The 8235-nt window shown below is 44.8% G+C and overlaps 1 protein-coding gene across 8 annotated transcripts in view; it reads right to left on the reverse strand.

The window, feature by feature from the left end:
- The window catches only part of SPIN1 (spindlin 1), a 109643-nt gene extending 101719 nt beyond the window's left edge, over positions 1 to 7924 (reverse strand). For 4 of the 8 annotated variants that reach the window (XM_048849486.2, XM_048849493.2, XM_048849485.2 and 1 more), the window contains exon 1: positions 7732 to 7924. The gene's annotated coding sequence lies outside the window, so the exon portion shown is untranslated. The other 4 variants (XM_048849487.2, XM_048849492.2, XM_048849489.2 and 1 more) reach the window with 2 other exon arrangements.
- Positions 7925 to 8235: the final 311 nt, after the last annotated feature.

An 8235-nucleotide genomic window follows, 5' to 3' on the forward strand; every position in this document is an offset into this window, starting at 1 on the left:
ATGGTGAAAAAGCAAAAATGTGGGATTACAGAAAAAACAAGAAGGCAGCTATGTTAGTCCAGGAAAGCTTCATATATAGTTCAGAAAAAAGAAAAGGAGTACTAGTGGCACCTTAGAGACTAACCAATTTATTTGAGCCTAAGCTTTCGTGAGCTACAGCTCACTTCATCATGCATCCGATGAAGTGAGCTGTAGCTCACGAAAGCTTATGCTCAAATAAATTGGTTAGTCTCTAAGGTGCCACAAGTCCTCCTTTTCTTTTTGCGAATACAGACTAACATGGCTGCTACTCTAAAACATATATAGTTTAGAACAAACATGATGAATTTTACTGTAAAGTGCTCAATTTTTTCACTTTATGGGTGACTACCAAGTGTGTGCAAATAAATTCCATTCTAACTAGGTGGGAGGAAGACACCTATGGTTGATGTTCAGGTGCAATACAATAATCTAATACAGATATGAGGTAAAGTTACTGTATAGTTAACTGGGTTACCAGTTTCCTGTGTCAATGTATTTGTCCAGCTCAGTAGCTCCCAAACTTTATTGTTTCACCATCTTCAACTGCTGAGAAGTGAATGGATGGAATATCAAGATCACTTAACACAGTTTAACAGGGAGCTGCTGGAATAACAAGCAGGAAAGGGGGAGGGACAGCTCAGTGGTTTGAGCATTGGCCTGCTAAACCCAGGGTTGTGAGTTCAATCCTTGAGGGGGCCATTTAGGGATCTGGGGCAAAAATTGGGGATTGGTCCTGCTTCAAGCAGGGGGTTGGACTAGATGACCTCCTGAGGTCCCTTCCAACCCTGATATTCTATGATTCTATGAAAGCAACATAATGGATCTAGATAAGCAACCTCTCAACAAACAGTTTGGAGGAGGAATAGTTCCACAACAGTTGCGTCAGGTTTCAGAGTAGCAGCCGTGTTAGTCTGTATTCGCAAAAAGAAAAGGAGGACTTGTGGCACCTTAGAGACTAACAAATTTATTTGAGCATAAGCTTTCGTGAGCTACAGCTCACTTCATCGGATGCATTCAGTGGAAAATACAGTGGGGAGATTTATATACATAGAGAACATGAAACAATGGATGTTACCCTACACACTGTAACAAGAGTGATCACTTAAGGTGAAAAGAAAAGGAGTACTTGTGGCACCTTAGAGACTAACCAATTTATCTGAGCATGAGCTTTCGTGAGCTACAGCTCACTTCATCGGATGCATCCGATGAAGTGAGCTGTAGCTCACGAAAGCTCATGCTCAAATAAATTGGTTAGTCTCTAAGGTGCCACAAGTACTCCTTTTCTTTTTGCGAATACAGACTAACACGGCTGTTACTCTGAAACCTGTCACTTAAGGTGAGCTATTACCAGCAGGTATTTCCAAGCTCTATCTAAATGGGAACCAACGAGATCAATGGTCACTAAATGGGTACCATCCCTGCCACTACTTCTGAGGAGCGGAACTATAGGTACAGAAAATAACTCTGGCCTGCTGAGGTAACCATGGTTTGTACTTTGGACTGACACCTAAGGCCAACTCTGTGTGGTAAAGATCATATGAGTCTATGCAGAGAGAAGTGAAGGTGAGATCGGACATGAGGAGAACTTGAAGAGATCAGGAAAGGTCAGAGATGCAGATAACCCAGTAACTGGAACAGCACATTCTTCCCAGATTTAAGTGTAATGATGTCACAAGTCACTATCATGAAATCACTCAATGAACAGAAAAGGCCATTTTATAAAAAACAAAAATTAAATATGCCAACATCATTCTCTGCCTCTCTGATATGGGGGGGAAGAGGGGTGCAAAACCAATCCTTTCTCCAATGAGATTACAATCTAAGTGCCTCAGCCTGCACACATTTGCTGTTGAACGCAGTGCTGCATTGAAGTTGAGGCAATAAGTACTACACTTGTCGGTAAACACTTGCACGATCAGGCCCTAAACTGTACACATCATTCAGCAATGATGGATAATACAGAAGCATTACAGAATAGTTTAATAAAGTTTTATTAAAGTTATTTTAACTCTGTCAGTGGTTCTTCACCTTAGCTTCTTGAATAGTAAGCTGTAAATTCTATTTATCTCTAAAAAATTTCCCACAATGTAACAGTTAGTTGAAAAATACATAATTGAAAACACTGAGAAGTCTTGTTTTGCCACCTTCCTTCACAAACCCAAAAAACTTCATCTACAACTCTATAATGTCTCAAGCATGCTTCGGGAAATAAATACCGTAGCAGAGCACTGTTGCTCTTAATAGTTCACTTACAACTCCCCACGTCTTTTCCAAATTTACTCATATTGATGTAAAATGATTCCACAGACATCAATAACCATCTTGCTAAGATCTGCAGACACTGGGACCTCATGTCTAAGAATAATTCTAAAACAGGGATCAGCAACCTTTGGCATGCGGCCCACCAGGGTAAGTGGCCAGGCCAGTTTGTTTACCTGCTGTGCCCGCAGGTTCGGCCGATCGCAGCTCCCACTGGCTGCGGTTCGCCGCTCCAGGACAACGGGGCTGCGGAAAGCAGTGCGGGCTGAGGGATGTGCTGGCCGCCACTTCCTGCAGCCCCCATTGGCCTGGAGCAGCGAACCATGGCCAGTGGGAGCTGTGATCAGCTGAACCTGCAGATGTGGCAGGTAAACAAACCAGCCCAGCCCACCAGTGGGCTTACCCTGGCTGGCCGTGCGCCAAAGGTTGCCGATCCCTGTTCTAAAATGTAAGCTTTTGACACCATCCATTCCTGTGATTAATGCACTGTGGCAGTTGGCTGTACCACTACACTTAAATAAATAAATAAATAAATAAATAGTTAAAAGAGAGATGAGGGAAATATGTATGATCTCACTTAGTATGGAATTACACCAATTTCAGACCATACACTACAGAAGAGGAATATAGAAAGAGTCTCCAGTCAGGAAAACACTTTCAGCACTTGTCAATTTCACTTTTAGAAGAGTCAATTACATTCTTAAATTCAGAGTTACACTGGCTTAAAGGACTTCGCTTCCTGTTTTGGTTTAATACATAACATTCATCCATATGGTAAAAGCAGTTCTAGGTACTGCTAGTAATTCAAGCAAATGCCTTGGTTGAAATTTTCAAAGTAGTCTAGTGGTTTTAGACACATCTTGTATTAAACTTTAATGGCATATCTGACAAATCCCTCCGCTGCTTTAAAAAAAATCTCATTCTTCACTGTATGTTGAGGGTGGAGTAGGATACATTTAGTCATAAAATGAATTCTGATTCTTCATGTTTTTGTTATGAAATATGTTGATGTTTAACTCAAAGAAACCTACCTAAAGAATGTGCAGAAACTACTAGCTAGTAACAGAATAATAAGAAACAGGACTGCCACTGAGCCATAACCAGAGATCTTTTAAATCATACATAAAAGCAAGTTGAATGATTAACATTTTTCTTCTAAGTACAAGCTACATGTCTATGCCAACTACTTAAAAGAAAGAGAAGATGAGAAAGTAAGTCAACTTAACCTGACTTTTACAGAAGATTTCTTTCACATCCAATATAGTAGCTGGTTTAAAACCATGCAAAGTGACACAATGAAAATAATATAAGAACAAAGAATAAGAATAAAGATGAATCCTTTCCATACGGTATGAAAAAAATTGAGCCGATCATAGCCATTTTGATCTGAAAGTTTACTTCCTCTCAGGTATTCTAAAGCACCAACACATTTTTACAAGGTCAGTTAGATGCAAAATAAGCCTCCATGTTAGTCATTTTTCAGATAACATCCTTTGGACACATTGACATTAGGATATTTTGGCTATGGTCTAAAATTGTTACATACAATTCCTGCCCATACTAACAAGCAGAGTCAGTTTGATCTCCCTAATAAGTTTGTGAGTAAAACCAAAAGCACAACTTTAATGGCAAAGATAAACTGTTCTGTCTTGTTCTTTAAAATCTTAATCCTATTTGGCAAAACAAGTTCAAATTTAATGAAGTTATCTATAATGCATTAAAATATTCTAAAGCAAGTTTGACAGACATTGCATCAGCAAGATTTTTATAAATCTCAACATGGCAAGAAGGGTTTAGCAGCTATTACTGGGGAGAAGGTACCGAATAAGATGAATGATGGAAGGGTACTATTCACACACCCACATGAACAGCTAAACCAGAAGAGCTGTAGGAGTTCAAGTGTACACGAACTAAAACAGCCGATTACCTTCAGAATTCATTTAATCATTTGTGAAGCTCTGTGCTAAAATGAAGAATCTCACTCTATTACGGTTTCCTGTTTGTACCAAGATCCACTGATAAAAATGTTAATAGAGAGTAAATCAGTTTATAAGTTTCCCCACTTTTCACCTCCTCCTGCTAGCCTACCTGTAACAATAGGTGTTTTACATGTTCTTCCCCTTTCAGTCTTGTTTTACAATATTGTTATATTATGAGTAATTTATATTAAATCTTGATGCACATTGTTCTGTTCTATGCTTTTCAGTAAACACCATACTTTGCATTTTAGGCACAATAACCTTGACAGCTTCTTGAATTTTATATTTCATTGTCTCCCAACCCCCAATATGCAAGAAGTGGTCCTCCAATTGCACCCACCTGCTCTATTTGTACTTGAAAAAGATGAAAATTGAGAGGATTCTCTGGGCAAATCCCTAGGTCAGACCAATTCCCTATGCAACACTACTGAGAAAAATCAATGACTTCCATTCTGGGCTAGGACTCACCTGTACACTAAAAAATTCATGTTGTCAAGTGTACAGGGTATGCAAAAAGACTTGTAGGATACCTACAACAGTACCAAGCAACCGTGAACTAAATTTATTCAACTGCAAGAAAAGTTAGTTTCTAGCTTTATAGAGTAAGATCCAGTTCCAACATAAATTATATGGGTAAACATTTTGACTTCATATTACATTGAAACAGTTGCAATGTAAGTCCATCATTCAAATTAGTTTTACTTCTGCAATGAGATTGCAGCTGCGTATCAACAGGACGAAGGAGGAGAGGGGACCTGAACACACACAGGACACATGCAGGCTTTTAATATAAAAATACAAAAATTAATAGCAGTTTTGAAGTGTGGTTGATATATAATGCACAGCCATCTTCGGAGTATTTACCTGCTACTACTAGAACATTTTAATGGTTCCACAGATATTACTATAAAGAAGCTTGTGAGGTTAAAGGAATAACTTAATTTTGCAGTACTGCCATTGTATGAAGTATAGAGGACAGAGATACCTATTCCAAAATGATCTTCTAATTTGGACCTCACCTCTACTCAACTGACATTTTGTAACAGAGATGCAAATATTAGAATATTTATACAGCCAGTATGACACATCATACCTAATTCCAAAACAAGAAATATAATTCCACTAAACTATCGCTTAAAACCTATACAAATGCAAATATACCAGTCTGTTTCTCTTCCAGAAACTACCAGAAGCTTCCAAAGCAAAGCAGGCCATCAAAAACTACAAAATCTAAAATGTTACCTTGGAGCACAACTCAGATATTTATTAATGGAAGTTAGGCCTATCAGTAAGTTACTGCAATGATTCCACACAAATCTGCAGTGTATGTTACCCAGGTAGTGAAATAATTTTAGTTTCACCTACGTTAACTTCATTTTAGACAATACACCAGCAGCATTATACTGTAAATTTAAGCTTTGGAAACGAAATGTTTACCACTAACGTCACAAAACATGTAGCAAGAGGCCTAGAAAACACTAAAAAGTGACTATTAAAAGGCTTTTGCATCTTCATTTTCCTAGGTTCAAAATAACCTAGGAAAAAAATTCAGCTCTACTCCTAGTCACTTTAGAATGGGGAAAATATGCACAAGAAATTGCCTTCAAACAGTATTACTTTAGCATCTAGTTTAGAAATTCATCATCATTTATACACTGATTTGAGGACGTTCTTCTGGAAGCCAGAAGGGGGTGCTGTGAATAACTGAGGCCTCAGGGTGTGGGACTGAATGTTAGCCAGTGCTAGGACTCCATCCAGAGTCCAAGAGCAAGTAGGAAGGAAACATGCTTTCTTGTTGCAGTTCAACACAGCACACTGAAAGTTCTCAATTCTTTTCAGATTTTTGGCATACCCAGCATCATGTTTCTTTTATAAAGGAAACATCCTTCAGCCATGATGTGGTCATCACAAGGGCAAATAGGTTTGTACAACACACCTGGCATTGCAAAAGAGAATTCAGCAATCCTCCTTTCCAGTTCTGGATCCTATGGTATGAAAGCTCCTCAAGATATTGATACTGTATTAGAGAAGATACAACCAAAAATTCCAAGAGCCTACAGTATGATTTTTATCCACCCAACACCCATTCTGACCTAAGTGATCCAGTTCTTCTTTCAAGTGACTGTATTGGTTGATACCTTTATAATGAGCCACATTCTTTAAAAAAGAAAAAGAAAAGAAACTGCTCTAGAGCATTCTGCAAGTGCAATACAGAGTATTTCATCTCTGCCAACATTTTGGTGCATCAGTTTCCCCCCCACCCCCACCCTAAAGAGAAAAAGACACGCACATTCCAATCAAGCCTCTCTCAGCAGGGCTCACCCCATTCACCTCCCTCCCCCTCCGCCCCAGACCTTGCCAGGCTCCCTCTGATTTTAGGTTTCATTTTGTTGTAAACAGCAAAGCGAAAGGAGAAAGCTTCCAAAGCAAGGATCCTTACCCTTGAAATCCCGCCATGCGCGCAAGGAGGGTGAATTGCTTTTCCTCCCTTTTTTTGGGGGTGGGGGGGGAAGAGAGGAAATGGGGAAGGAGATTAGGGATGGGGGGAGAGACAGAAAAGCACCTACGACTGAAACATTAAGAAACGGAGAGAGACAGAGGAGGAGAGCCTGGTGGAAGAGCAGGGCGAGCGTCAGCCATGTTGTGTGTGTGTTGGTCCAGTATTTACAAACCTGCAGCTGCAGCAGCGCTTGGAGTCTGGGAGAGAGGGGAAGGAAGGGAGGGAGGGGGAAGGGCGAGGGGGCGGGAGGGAGAGAGGTACCGAGAGAGGGAGGAGGGGAGCGCGGCGGCGGCAGCAGCAGCAGCAGACAAAGGAAGCCAGCAGCGCCCGAGCCAGGCGCGCTCACACACACGCGCACACGGAGTGTCTCAGATAGCGGCAGCGCCGTGTGTCGCTCCGGTGCTGGGGGCCGGGCGCAGTCCCACCGCCACAGCAGCGCCCCCACCCCCCGCGTGCCCTAGTGGGGCACCAGCCCCCGTGCGGCGCACCCCCTCGCCCGGCCCCACGGGAGGGTGGCGGGGAGAGACAAACACACGCGCTGCAGCGCCACTGGGAGCGGGGCTTGACTCTGGGGCTTTGCCAGCGAGGGGGACCCCTCCCCCCGTGCGGGGCCCCCCGCTAGCAGTTTGGTAGCGGGGGAGGAAGGTGCAGCCCCGGGGGGGGTGACGGTATTGGGGGGACGGCAGCCAAAGGACCCCTCTCCCGGATCCCGAGGTCACACCGGGGCCTTCCCCCGCACACCCCAGGACAGAGCTGGGCCCCGAGGCTGAGGCGCAGCAGCCACGGCGGGGAGGGGGCCCTGGGGCGGGGCCAGCTACGAGTGAATAACTCAGGGCAGCCCCGGGGGAGGGGGAGGCTGGGAGCGGCGGCTCCGGCTCCCCCCACAGCGACTCCCTCCGGCTCGGCCTGGTACTGGGCCAGGCCAAGGGCGGCGCGACAGGCTCCCCCTCTCCCCTCGTCTCTCGCTCTCACCTGCTGGCCGGGCGGGGCCCGGGGGTGCCAGGCGGACGGCCTGGGGGTGCCAGAGCTGCAGTTGCCGGAGCCCCCCTGCCTCGCCAGGCCGCTCAGCTCCGCCGCGGGGACAGCTGCGCCCCTTCTCTCGTGTGCCCCCCTCCTCTGCCGCCGCTGCCTGCTGCTCTCCCCTGCCACATTTGGAGCCACCGCTCCCCGCCTAGGCTTTGCTGCCAGGCTAGAGGCCTCCTCACCTTCCTGCCAAATACTGAGCCACCCGCATCCAGCCGTTCAAAATACAGCCCCGCCCTCCTCCACTTCCCCAGCGCGCAGGCGCACTCAGCCTGCCTAACTGCGACAGGAGGACAGAACGCTCCCCTCCCCGTCTCTCCGGGCCCGCTTGCTGCCTGTGCTGGGCAGCAGTGCGCCTGCGCGGATCGAGCGGGTCTCCTCCCGCGGTGGCTGTGGTCCGCGCTCCCTCGAGGCGCGGGCACCTCCGCCCGCTCGACACGGGACGGTGGGGCC

The sequence above is a fragment of the Caretta caretta genome, chromosome 5, assembly GCF_965140235.1.
Source record: "Caretta caretta isolate rCarCar2 chromosome 5, rCarCar1.hap1, whole genome shotgun sequence".
Lineage (NCBI taxonomy): Eukaryota > Metazoa > Chordata > Testudines > Cheloniidae > Caretta > Caretta caretta.